Source organism: Schistocerca nitens, chromosome 1, assembly GCF_023898315.1.
Source record: "Schistocerca nitens isolate TAMUIC-IGC-003100 chromosome 1, iqSchNite1.1, whole genome shotgun sequence".
Lineage (NCBI taxonomy): Eukaryota > Metazoa > Arthropoda > Insecta > Orthoptera > Acrididae > Schistocerca > Schistocerca nitens.
The window spans coordinates 711,351,455-711,366,478 of NC_064614.1; positions in this window are offsets into that span (position 1 = coordinate 711,351,455).

Here is a 15,024-nt window from a genome sequence, read left to right on the forward strand (position 1 = left end):
AAATTGCGTGGCGTATCTCGTCCTTACCACGAATGACACAATCAGCTCGTTCGCCATTTAAGACTGGCATCTATTTGATTTTTAATGAGAGCAGATGAGACAAGTTAATGGTTGACAATTGGCTGTATGTCCTCCTTTCAGGGATCTTTTATCCATGAGACCTTTCACTAACAGTATTTCATTTTATTACACTATCCTGGGCGTGGCAGGAGGTGGACAAGAAATTGTGAAGCCGATAGTATTGAGGGTACATACGCCAAGATAGTACCGTACGCCTATGCAGTCTCACACACTGTGATCATAAAAAAAATCAGATCAATATCTGCGGGAAAGCTGTGGGTTATCTTTAAGAGAGCAGTGATGCAAATAAGACACTGGAATGAGAAATTTGGAGGTAACAGTCCCATCTTTTCATATCGTTAAAACTGTCAGCATGCTAACAGATGAACAGACTAAGAAAGCTTAACCGAATAATAATGTAGATTGACGCGTGGATAGAAGTTGTAATAAAAGCTCTGACTTGTGCACGGTCATTGCTTGGGCAGAAGAAAAACGTAGCGCGTTCCCAACTTTACCGGGAGGCATCGAATAGGTTGACTTCTGCAGCAATGCTCTCCAGGCTGTCGTCAACTCTTTTAGAGGTTGCTAATACTTCAGGTGGGAAACGACATGTAAGCACTGCTCTTCCGTATCCCTCCACTTTCTACCTAGAAGAAGATCAAGTTGAGCGGAAAACCGTTTAATATTTTTTCCGCCGCCTTAGTATAACTAAGCTTTTCATGTCCTAGTCGTACAACCGAGAAGTCGATCTTTACAACTGAAATGGCACCGCCCTCTTAATCGAAGCTAACTTACAGACATTTGCAAATACTGTACATACTTAAGGCTTGTGAATCAATATTCTAACTGAAAATACATATCAGGTGTCCTTATTTACAAATTATTTTATTCTCCATAGGAAAAATTTAAGATCAACATATGATTTCCATTCATTCAAACATGATTCTGCTATATCATCAGAACCTGCGTTTACCAAGGTATCACCGGTAAAAGCGAAGTTAACTCTCCAACAAGGAAATAAGAATGCTCTGTCAAGTATAAATCCTGGAAACGAACTATATAGATCAAATTGTCATGGATATTTCAAAGATGGCAACTCTTCCACTAAAAAAAAAACTTCAGCTTTACTTTTCCCTCTAACTTTAGTTACGAAACAAACTTCGTTTCTGGGATCAAGTGGCAGTTGACACTAAATTGTTTTTTAACGCGTCTTAATTATATAGTGTCATTGACTGACGGATTAAATTACTGACAGTACTTAAGGTAAAACACAGAATTGGATCTCATAGTGCAAATAAGGAAGCGTATATAATTATCAGACAATATGATTAGACTAAAGCTGCTTTACTTTGAGTGCATAATGACCAATACACACTAGCAGAACATGTTTACTGCCTAACAATATAAAACAATACTGCGGAAAACGGATAACGTTATCAATAGACTGACAGGGAACTCATTCAGCTGCAGAAATTATCTGAATTGACGATTTTGGCAAATCTGTAAATAGGATCATTATTCATCGCAGATATGAATACGTATCACATCTCGATAACTAGTACAGCATAGAAAACTACAATACATACTTCTGTGAAGCTTTTACCGTGACAATCGCAATTTAATTGCTTAGGTGTTAAGTGATGGGCTCAAATTCAACTATCAGACATTAGTCGCCACTGAAATAAGACTACGCCATCATTTTCTGTAGATCTTCAAAAAGTATAAGATTCTGTAAACAGATCAATCCTGTTCTCCATGCTGTGTGAATTATAAGTAATTAAACGATCGATAGACACAAACAAATAAAGCTCACAGACATGAAATACAGATTGCAATTTTTCACCAAGATTTATGAGGCATTAGAAATTACAGTACGAATCAGGCACAGAGATATACTGTCATATTAGCTCATTACATGTATCTTGTAAAGAAAGCAATTCGAAATTGATAAAACGCACTAGAAGAGATTGGAACAAAGAAAAATTACTATGAACAAAAAGAAAAAAACAAAAATGAATCACTTTGTTTTTTCCAGACGTCTCAGTTATGTTTGCTGAAATGAAAACTTCAGTCAGTATTTAAATAAATATTTTGGAGAAGTCGCGTACGAAATAGATCTTCAAATCACAGTATCCAAAACAGAATATACAACCAAAGTTTTAAATGCATCATAGTCTAACCCACGAAACACGTGTTTTAAAAAAATCAATAACGCTCAAAACTAAAATTGTTTGCAGACATTATTAAAAGTAATGGATTAATTAATGATTCAAGTCATTCTGAAAATAGAAAGCTAGAGATACTTACAGACACCGAAAGAATCATTCTAGGTACCAACAGTAATCATAATGATAATCAGTATGATACAGACTTTCTTCGCAGAAGAATCCAAAGCTAGATGCAAAGTAGATGAAACGGAATTAATGAAGAAAAACAGAAACAAATGGAAACGGATAGTATACACCAAGAAATAAGAAAACTCTACAGAGAAGTTCCTCAGTTTTTAAACACGATCCTTAATAGACAAATTGCAATTTCTTCTCGTGTTTGAAAAACGGCGAAACATAAACTAAGAAAAAATATATACTGTTTCAACAGCAGCAGCAATAAAAATTGACCAATTAAGCTCAAACACAGAGGAAAGTGTAGAACTGAAATTTAAATTTTCGAGATTTTTAAAGAGGAAGTAAGTAAATAAAAACTTTCAATTAGGAACAGAAAAATACAGCAAATTGTTGTTGGCAGGATACCAACTTAGACATTTAAGAGTAAATTATGAAACCTGCTGTGAGACTGCTGAATATCAAGAAGAGATAGCACTGAAAATTACATTAATGAACAGTTTGAGTCATAATGACTGCACTGTTTAGATGGACCGAACAGGAGCCACCTCTACAGTTATACGAATAACTCTATCTCTTGAATCCCTTATTTAGTTTATTTCGAGACACAATCCTAGTAGGTCTGTAAGTAAAACACTGTAGCCATCAGTTACGTTATTTCTCCTCTTTTAAAATATTTTACGAAAGCATAATGCATACTGTGTTCTAAGGCAGTATGTTATAGATATTACTGTAAAGCATTAGTTTTATTTAATTTTTTACTTCGTACAGTCTGCTTTACTTTATCCTATATAATTTTATGTATTCATTATTTTCGTTAGCAATCATGTAACACATTGAGTACTTTTGAAGGAATCAGGTATTTGCATAATTTTAGCTGTCATGTCCCAAAATGTTGCTAAACGTAGGCCATCTACAAACATGACGAAATACGATGGTATCTCGTGCTATTATGTTCAGTATTTTCTTTCCTCGCCTTTAAAGTGCGCATATCAATTCGTGTTGTTCTTAGAACAGCTTTTAGCTTTTGCTCTTAACGAAACTGATTTCTATCTTTTATAGTAAAGTAATTTAACCGGGCAGCGAAACAGAAGAATGCCGTTAATTGCATTTTTCTTAACCGAACCTAATGCATGGTGTACGCCTCTTTCGCGGTCGATCTATCGCGCAGCCCCGCTACTTTTTCCGCGACCCATATCTGTTGTGCCGAGAGGATCGATAGCGGCAGGATCGATCCGGCCATCCCCGTCCTCTCCCTGGGGTGGACGTTCCCTGCCCCAGCAGCGCCGCTGTACTGCCTGCCGGCCTGCTTGCCCACGGGCTAATGCGGCTCTGGTGGCCGGGTCAAACGGAAGCCAGTTTAGCTGAGCACTCTCTCGCCTCCCTCTCTCCGTCCTTCCACCGTCCCGAAACGGCGACACGCCTCAACGCAACGCCACATGCGGCCACCTCGCCAGCCCAATAACCCTACTCTCCGGCGCTCAGCGCCGCGGATGTGTGCATGAAGGAATTTTGGCATACCAATTGGTTCACTAGACCACTTGCTTTCAAACGCAAGTAGCGACGACGCCGAAATGAACAAAAGAACCCATACTTCTCTCATGACTATTGTCATTATGAAAGTGTCGCACACATAAGTATCGAAAGAGATGTAGCGATACCTTGATGTACATTAGAGTAGACCAGTAAACCCTTCATCCCCGATCTATTAAGAAAACGAACACCCATGTATTAAACAGTTTCAAGCGTCTGATTACTTCACAAGTAAGTTATTGAGCTAATAATTGACGTTAAGTGTGCAAAACATTTATGATTGAAGGAGCTAAATTCTACTTACATTGGTTTTCTTAGCTGAGGATTTTTCACTGACTAAGTACAGTCTGGGTAACTTGCATTCCGTTTTAACTAAAAACTAATTTTTCACGCATCGCAATGTTTAGGGTCGTCATATATTTTGAACTATTCCGCGTACAATGATATAATTTCGCTCCTCTGCCACATTCAGTGGTGTATATGGACACTGTCTGTAAAATATATAAGGTTGGTTGGTTGGTTTTGGGGAAGGAGACCAGACAGCGTGGTCATCGGTCTCATCGGATTACGGAAGGATGGGGAAGGAAGTCGGCCGTGCCCTTTCAGAGGAACCATCCCGGCATTTGCCTGGAGTGATTTAGGGAAATCACGGAAAACCTAAATCAGGATGGCCGGACGCGGGATTGAACCGTCGTCCTCCCGAATGCGAGTCCAGTGTCTTACCACTGCGCCACCTCGCTCGGTAAATATATAAGGAATACAGCTATTAATAAAGAAATAATAAAATATAATGTCTTTCCTGACGCTGAAGTTTAACTGCACGAACACCAAAAATTTAGCAAAAGATAATTCTTTTTTCTTTTCATCATTTTGTTGGTTAGAAAATGTTTGAATTTATGTGTAAAGTGTTTTGGAAGTCGCTAAGAGCTCTCATTCGCTGTTACTGTATTAATATACTCTGGGCAGTCTGCACGCCTTGAGTTACACTGCCTCGAGGCCTTTACACAGTTTGTAATTGTGTTAATTGTCTGGTTGTGTTAAACCTTTGATGTAAAATTATATCTTAATGAGTAGATTATGAAAGCATTTTAAATTTTAAAATTCAGTCAGTGATTATATGAAACACTGAAAATCAAATTCGTGTTGCTCCTGAAAGCCGTTAGATATGCAATCTACAGCTAGGATTGTACAACGTGCATGGTTTTAGCCATTTAGCTCTGTAGACTGCATTCGCTTCAATCTCACCATCTCTATTTTTAAAACCTCAGTATAAGAGAGAGAGGTAATAGATTTTTACAAGTTTTAAATATAATAATATTAGCGTAATGTTTTTATTTCCATTACAGATAACAATAATTAAAAATTTGGAGTGCACCATACTCTCTACCGATTCAGTAAGTCTTGCGCTTAAACTATTTTAGATAACAACAGAAACAGACAAAAAATGTCGAATCTCGAAAACATGGGCACTCCAAGAGAATGAACTGCAAACGAGACGCTACCGAGGTTGTCGAAGCGCCATAAATATTTCCGCACGCCCACTCTGTGCCCATATGCACGTCGCATGTTCAATTTATGACCTTTATGACCTGCTAGTCCTGACGCGTTCAGTTATTCACAGTGCTGGAAATGAGTCATGTATCCAAAATTTTGAGTAAATATTTAAACTGTAACAAATCACTGCTGGGATCATTCAACGGCATACCTCTACGAGGTACTAGTATGAGTAAAATTATAAACTGAAAAGTATCGAGTAAAAGATTAGCGGTGGCGAGACGAAAGTATTTATTTTCCTTGTATACACTGTAATGAAATCTTCTTTCAAAAATTTCCTTATTCATAGTTTTCCATTGTCTCAATACATCTCATGGTCATCAGTTGTCGTCCACTCAGCCTTTCATTACACTATAAAATAACTAATTCTGTGTGTTTATGCTCATGGCTGTATTTGTTGTTTCAGCAAAGACAGCACAAAGACAGCATTCCTAACAACTTTTTAAAAAGGAAGAACTGTACCACAAAATGAGGAAACACAAATGTAGAAGTAGATGGTTCTGTTTTCCTCCAACGATCCGGCGAGTATCCACATACATAACAGCTGAAGAGAAACGACAAATGGATGGTATAACATAAAAAAGTCTTAGTATTTTCCAAATTACACGTTGTTTTTGATACTATGTAAGATAAGATGCAGTAGCCTGAGATGTGGATTCCCTTGATCAACAGGACATAGGATAATGTTTGACAATATCAAATGATGCACACAGACACCATAAGACCTGCTTCTTCTTAAAAATATTTAATGAAAGAAACGTCAAACATGAATATTTTGCTTCGTGTTGGGACGGAAAAACACAATCTGCTAATTAGTTGATGGTTGCTAGTGAGTCCAAACAGTTTGCGAGCACTTATTATGTTACTGCTAAGTGGTTCGCTAGAAATGAACGGATCACCTGTTATAGGCTCATAGGCCTCCACGGCTGGAGTCATTTTGAATAAAATTATTTTGGGTACTAGGTCGCGTCATTATAAAACACTAAAGCAACTAAATTGCCGACGTTTCGACCGACTTTCTGTGATTCTCTATTTCCAAAGAAAAAGTCTATTCCATATTTAATTTAACATCTTAACTTTGTGTTATAATTCTATTGAACTCTCCGCTTCTTCCATAAACCCTTGACCTCTCCCACATCGATTGCTGGATTGCTTTAGAAGAAAACCTCTTTGTTTGTCATAACCTAAATCACGCCCAGTGAAATTTGGTTGTGATGTAACATAACAGACACCCTCCGCCACTAAATAAAATTGCCTGAAATTATGCGTTTCTTTTCATATCGATATTTTTAACTCATGTTTTCTTTATCGGCTTCACTCGTGTAGTGCAAGTTCTCGTATTTGGATTGCTCTTTACAAATTATCACCAGCTTTACCAACATGTCTGGAAGTTCTAACAACCCTACCACAACAAAGGTCAAAATTTTAATAACGATTGTGGTGTTGCTCACGCTGCTAAATACTGCATTATCGGGCAACAACAATCAAATTATGTGGCAGGTCTCATTAGAGCACAGTAAATAGTCGTTTCATGTAATAATTAATAAACTAGGCACTCATCTTTTTGTTTTTCCCACGCTGGTCTCGTCGTAAAATCATGGTCCAATCGTTGAAAATCTAAGTGGTTATGATTCCAAGCTCGGATGCAAAGAGGCCTTGGTTTTATTCTGCTATATTCAGAAGTTTTGTAGATGCGCTTCACAAACCATCCTTGAAGATTACAAAAAAATGGTTCAAATGGCTCTGAGCACTATGGGACTTAACAGCTATGGTCATCAGTCCCCTAGAACTTAGAACTACTTAAACCTAACTACTAACCTAAGGACATCACACAACACCCAGCCATCACGAGGCAGAGAAAATCCCTGACCCCGCCGGGAATCGAACCCGGGAACCCGGGCGTGGACAGCGAGAACGCTACCGCACGACCACGAGATGCGGGCTTGAAGATTACACTTTTGCTGAACAATGGTGATGTAAAAAAATAATCAGCACTCCGAAATTAAGTTACACTTCCTTTTAATTGCTTTTATTGCAATATCACGTAAACACAAAACATCACTTCACAATACAAAACATACTTGAAAACATCTCTCTCACAGTCAGTGTTAAAGTTCACATTTTATAAGTGGACTACGTTATGCGTCTTTCCAACATGACGCCCAACACTTGACGTTTTCAAGATCCGACTCTCTAACAACCCAACAACTAACTAATAATCGCTTACGCGCCCAAAAATCAGAGTTACAAGTACATCAAAGATCATAGTGACAAAAGAAAAAATATACATAAGAATAATATCATTGCAATGTAAATACATCGATGTATCAAAAATGAAATAAAATCTGAATGTTGTCTCAGAAATATGTTAAACAGTTAACAGAAATACAATAGAATATTACTGGTATCGAGAGGTTCAGGTGAGGTACCATAATGGTTACGTAATTCAAGTACCATTACAAAGTCCTCCTATTCGCACTAACATAATAGCTTCTCTGAGCGATAGTTTGCATCAACTAACACTGGAAAGCCTGATATGAATACACTGCTCATCTTACTTTCGATAATTTTTTAGAAAGACCTTTTGAAACAAGTAATGTTCTTGAATTGAAACAAGCAGTCAAAATACTTATATTCTGTTAGTTAGTTTTACTTAAAAGACGATGTTTTAATAACCATTACTTAACTAAAATATCGATAACGCTTGCATTACTTTGCCTAGACAGAATCGAATTTCTCTTCCGTAATCCTCTGATCAAACTGAACTGTTTGATAGACAGCATGATGACATTCTGATTAATTTCCATTTAACTATTTTTCTAGCGATTTTTTATTTTTATGTTGTCAACCCATCTACTCCATTTCAATCCACTTCAATTAACGTGTTGTGAACACGGTTTTTGTTCGAGCGATTTCGACAGTTTGTGAGGGATCCCTAGTGTCGTTTGGAACCACTGAATTATCTGGTATACCAGCCGATCAGAATAGCTTAATATTAAATAAAACTTAATTTGGTTCATAAGACACGTCGTAATTCTTACATAGGGATTCTTTGACGTCATGGAAAGGACGTCACAAACACTGGAGTAAAATCAGCAGCATCAGCTGAAGGGGACCATGACAGCTAAGATTATGCTAGTATTGTAATTGTGTAGGGTGAAGGTGGCAACATTGAAGCAGCGAGATATTTCAGTGCATCGTACTCGGGCTACAGTTTTGTTCTGACCAATAATAGACAAACATTACTCGAAGTTTTTCTTCGTCATTTATACACTTAAAGAAACCTCACCCGACATATGAAGCTGTGCATCTGCCACGCTGTACACCAAACGACCAAAAGATAACTAGGCTTATATCCAAGGAGGTTGTGGGGCTCCACTTTATTACCAAGGGCTCGCATTAATGCTATCATATACACTGATCAGCTACAACATTACGACCACTGATCTACTATCGATATAAACCAGTCCAGGAGGTATCAGCGTCACCTGCTGAGGAATCAATACTAGTCACACACATGCACGATGCATGTAGTAATCCTGAGCATGCTGTCTGTGCGTAGAATGGGGAAGACTCGTGATCTATATGGGTTAGACCGAGGGCAAGTTGTGATGGCCCACAGGTTGGGCACGAGCGTTTAGGAAACTGCGCGACTCGTCGGGTGTTCGAGGAGTTCTGTGGTGAATGTCTTCAACACGTGGCGAAACAAAGGTGAGACACGTCCAGATGTCGTGGGGTTGGACGGTCACCCCTCGTTAGAAATGTCGAACGTCATAGGCTGGGCACACAGATAAAGCAGGATAGGCGGCGAACTAGGCAGAACTAACATTAGACTTTAATGCTGGGCAGAATACAAGTAAGTCTGAACACACAGTGTAGCGAACACTCCTAACGATGGGCCTCCGCAGCAGACGACCGTCGAACGTGCCAATGTTAACACCACGACATCGACAACTACGACTGAAATAGGCACGCGACCATAGGTACTGGATGTTGGCGCAGTGGCAGAGCGTTGCATGATCTGATGAGTCCTCATACCTTCTTCACTATGTCGAGACGATGGGAGTGCGCGAATCCGCAGCATTCCTGGGGGAGAGCTCCTTCACACCAGTACTGCGGGACGGAGAAAAGCTGGCTGCAGCTTCATTATGCTCTGGGGAACATTTACGTGGGCATACGTGGATCCAGTGGCGCTTGTGCAAGGTACCATGACGGCAAAGGAGTATCATACAGTGACTGCAGACCACGTACAGCCCCTCATGACGATCATGTTCCCGACGCGAGTGGCATTTTTCAACAAGTTAATGCACTATGTCACAAGGCCAAGGATGCGATGGGATGGTTCGAGGAACACAGTGGCGAGTTCCAGTTAATGTGCTGCCCCTCCCCCCCCCCCCAACTTGCCAAACTGAACCCGAACGAACACGTCTGGGATGTGATTGACTGTGGCTCAGAGGTCATTGCCCCCCTCCACGGTATTTACGAGAATTCGATGAATTGTGTATGCGGATGTGGTGCCAGCTCCCTCCAAAGACCTACCAAGGCCTCATTGCTTCCATGCCACGATGCGTCGCCTGTTATTCGTCCCAAAAGTGGACATACTGACTATTAGGTAGGTGGTCATCAGTGTATATTATTTCTCAAGTCAACATCCATTTCTCTTAGCACACACTAATCGTACAGGGATTAATGAGATATCTTTGGGAAATCTTTCTAACCAGCTTCTGAAATAGCATACTGATTTTGCGCTAAAACTTAATATTTGTGGAAAATTTTAAACTCCTCATACCTATATTTTACGAAGCTAACGTATTAATTACGAATGACAGAGACCCTTTTCATATTATTTTGTCGCAAATGCCAGTTTATTTGTTTTAAAGTTCGTATGAAGTGTATAATTTCTGTGCAGCATTGTCACAGATACGAGTAATAACCGTGGCCAGTGTGGTATTCCATTATCTCTGCCCGTCCTACAAGTTGACTTTTCCGAGTGAATATGCTGTCGGAAACGACAAACATATCTGTCATTGTCTCCTTGAACTGTTATTTACCTACTGCTACTAAAACCTAATGCAAATGTAAGAATGTATACAAGGATGTATCACAAAATCATGATTATTATTTCACGTCGTTCTGTTTACTTTTAAAGATGTTTTCTCTGCTTTCCCACAACTATCCTTTCCCAATGAACACATATATTCCAAATACTGCCATTATTTACAGGTATAAAAGAGCTGAAGTTTCACACGGATCCACTGGTTACAAATAATCTATAAATAGAACTCAACTTGTGAGCTGATGAGAATCGATCGATGGTGTGAGCGCGGCCTTCGGTGGCCCTCGGGCAGAGCGCGCCTGCTGGAAGTTGCCGGCTGGCGGAGGCGGCAGGCGTCGGTGACCCGGCGGCGCTGCCCTGCTGCCGCTGCCAGCCGTGACCCGGGCCTGACCCGGTTGCTAGGCAACGCCCAGGTGGCGGAGGGCACCCGCCAGCGCCCAATCGATGCGACATAAACACATCTCCCCGGCACTCGCTGCAGTTCTGCCAACTGCACGTCACTGAAAGGCGCTCCGACGTCCTTGGGCTTCGTCAGGGACAAGCGCGCTTTCTTACAAGGACGGGATTAGCAACAACTATCATCCGCATTACTGTGACTTCACCACATTCTTGGGGGTGCACAATTATACCAACAAAGAGCTACAAAACTTCACGGCATACAAGCTCAGTCTTTATATTGTGGTGAATAAAATGTGTGCTGTTTTACTAACTGTTGCAATTAGTTTTCTTTCCGTTGCTGGCAAGGAGCAGCGGTCGATATGAGTACTTCTTTCTCGAGCAGCGTGGGATCAATACGGTCACTGCTCCTTCCCAAACCGAGCGTTCGCTCCTCTGCTGGTCTTCGTCGTTGATGGACGTAGCTCAGCGACCTACAACTGCATGAATGTAGCGTGTAGAACACGGCGGAGGGTACTTCGCATTATAATTTAGTTCTCCATTTCCTCCTCAGTTTTTGGACTGTGCGAGGAAAATTACAGAGTACGTTTGTTCCAGAAAGATATTAGAGGAAAGCGCTAAAATCGTCTTACTGCCTGTCTCGAACATTTTTCTCTAAATTTTCAGAGTTTCTTCAACGGCGCGTCAGCATCAGCCTTCTTCCCAAAATTTCTATTTGAGATCCTTAAGTATCTATGTAACACTCTCACAGAAAGTGAACCAACATGTAACAAATCCAGCAGCATATCCGTCAAGTCCTTCGAGTTCCTCTGCTAATCAAACTTTGGATGATCATACTCAAGAGCGTTCATCACATAGTATTATTTGCGCATCGCTGTAGTATAGAAAGGAACCTCTGAACGTACTGATTACTCCATTTACCAGCCACACTGATTATTTCACGAGTTTCTGGCTCATGATATCGCTTTTTCATATTTACTCTACGTTTAATCCCTTTACAACCGTTATATTCGTAAGCTACAGGAAAAGAACAACTTCAGCCATTACGTTTTTTGAAGGAATGGGTTGCAACTGTGTTTTTGTATGGAACAAAACATGTGGAAGCAGTCAGGTTCGATACTGTCCGGCATGACTTTAATTTGAAATATGTTAAGGTTTAAAAATGAATATAGACATTTACAACCGCAATAAACTTTTTATATAAGGCTACCGGTTCCAATCGGTTTTAGATCATCTTCAGACCGACACCATGATGGTAGATGGTGGCTGTGAACGGAACAGGCGCTACACCTCAACGAACGTTAACTGAGCTGTCGCTGAATTAGCTCAGTGACGTACGCAAATTCCACTGTTACTTACGTACGCGAGGAGATATTATAGCAGGACAGCTTTGCAAGAGAGATGTATACAGTAATTCTGTCAATCCCAACTTTTCGACTTCGTATGAACAACTGTACCATCGGTTTCGCAGAAATATGAATTATGCCTCATCATCAGTCACAGCACAGTTAACAACTTGTTGGCTTAGCTGCAAAAGTAGACAATTTGTAGCCGTAGAATTCACTACTAAAACCACTTAACACACGTACCTGTCTCTGCAAGTAATACAGCGTCAAATATTGAAATAGTATTTCAAATTTAATGTAGTGACCTAATAACAGAGCAGCTTTAATATTCTCCCTACGTTACAAATTGCCACATTTAAATTATACAGTTTGTTTCTGGATCTTACCAACAAACACAGAGGGTCATTTGTAATCCAAGAGCAAATCTTTTAGGCAATCATTTATGAACTGCGTGCACAAATATGTCAATTAGGCATTCTACGTAACGCATCTTAGTGAACTAGCAGTTGCCCTGATAGCTAAATCACATCAGTCACTGCGCACATATAGGGGCTGTGCCTTTTTATAGATGACAAGCGAGATGGTGCACACTGCCTTCACCTATCTCATGTCGGATTGGACCATTCCCTTGCAAGTATGACCCAAAGTCAGATCTCAGAGTCGACTGTTTCCTAAAATCGACTGTGTCCCAGAAGCAACTCTTCTCTCTACACCATCCGTAACGACGTGTGATTCTCCTTTGCCAATGAAAACGCTACACTATATGCTGGGCAATGATTTTGTGTTTAACAAACTGAATCCCCACCTGGAAACCAGCTGTCTTCCTGCGTATGCCACTCTTAAACAATTTGGTGCAAATCTCCCATGCCTCAATTAAGGTTTAACAGATGATGATGATTTCTGGTTCGGGGCCCCTCACCGACGCGGTTATCAGCGCCGGTACAAAGTCCCAAACTTTTCACTGTCCAGTCTCGCCATTTTCTTGAATGATCATGAAATGATTAGGACAACGTAAATACCCAGTCCCCGGGCCTAAAAAACACCCCACCCGCCCGGGTATGGGAACCTGGAACCCCGTGATCCCGCGGCAGCCGTAGAAAAATACATTCTTCAGAATTTGTGCCTTAGCTGGATGGGTCTGCTTGTAAGACGGCAATGTCTGCACATGCCCAAGTTCTCATCACAGTCCATTATTCAGTTTCTTTACTTAATTAATCTGACACCAAACCATGTAGGGCGTGGGTACCGAAAAAATTTGTGGATAACACTGACCAGTTTGACGAAACGCGGTCCGAGGCTGCCTTCGGTGACTGGACGGGGTGTGTCTCCTCAACCTCTCGCACTTTCGCCACTGGTAGCCAGGCAGTGGTCCCGACGCGGTCCAAGCCACTGCCGTACGTCTCTGCCCTTCCCTCAGTTCATCGTAAAACAGATAAAGGGACAGCTACGGAAATGTGTAGTATCCAAACTATCATAAGATTTAAAAAAATATGAAGATAGGGTTGTAGGCTTAATCCTTAAATTATTGTCATTACGCATAATCTGCTTTAAGTACTTATTAATTGGCAGGATTATATCGCAGACTGAGCTGAAAAGAATTATATGTCTGCGAAAAATTTGCACAGATGGTGTTGCATTCAGACAGATGATAGTGTGTCGGAATGAAGCAACTTTTGTCATTAGGATCTTTCAACCTTAATTGAAAGTGTTGCCTAGTGCTACGGCGTAAAGTCAAGCGCCGGCACGCCAGACGGGAACGAGAGAGAAGAGAGGGCTGTGACTAGGCGTCAGCGAATCGCACGCTGACCGACCCCTCTTCAGGACGACAACGTGACAGCAGCGGCCCCTATGTGAAGAGGAAACAAGCGCCGCGACCGACTGGAGACGGCCAGTTGAATAGCAGCTTCAAGACTTGCGACTTGGATAGAAGCGTCAACTCTAGTTATTTCGCTTCCACACTTTATGTAGCACAGACTTGGAATTGTTTGTACTGAAGAAGATTCATTATTTCGAAGGTCCCCCTTTGCGTGTGACACATCAGTGTAATTGTGAAGTTAAGTATTGTATCTTTTCATTTTGAATTAAGACTCATTAACACGATTTGTTTGAATTGTTTGTCTAGCGAACCGAGTAGGTAGTATTCTTAGACTCCACATATTTGACGACGGACATGGAGACATAATACTAGGACGACAGGGAAAATGGTTCTTTACGATAGTTTTTCTTCGAATACGTCTTTCATCCATATCCTTACATCGCAACTTTTGAATTTCTAGCTTACCCACAATCGGTTTCTCTTTTTCTCTAAGGATTGGCCAAACACATTCACTCTTTCTTTGAACAATTTATAATATTTCACATTCACCTATTACTTGAACAGTTTGCTTATCTTACATATATTCATTCATACTAATGTTCTACAAAACATTTCAATCAAAACAAACATCATTTTAAACATAGATAGTTAATACTTCAATCAATGAGCAAAATAATACATATTTAAATTTCGTATAATTAACAGAGATATAATTTGAGCTAAATTTGCTCTGTGTGAACAGTTAAGTTGCAAAAAATGACTTACACATTAGATCTCTAGGAAATTTTTGGAGTAAATTAAGTCACGGTAACAAAATATAATAGTTCTACTAAAGATTTAAACAGTTATTTACATATATGTCAGTGTCAACATGGATATGAGTGTCATGTGTGTGACAGATAAAGAAAAAAAGACATCAGA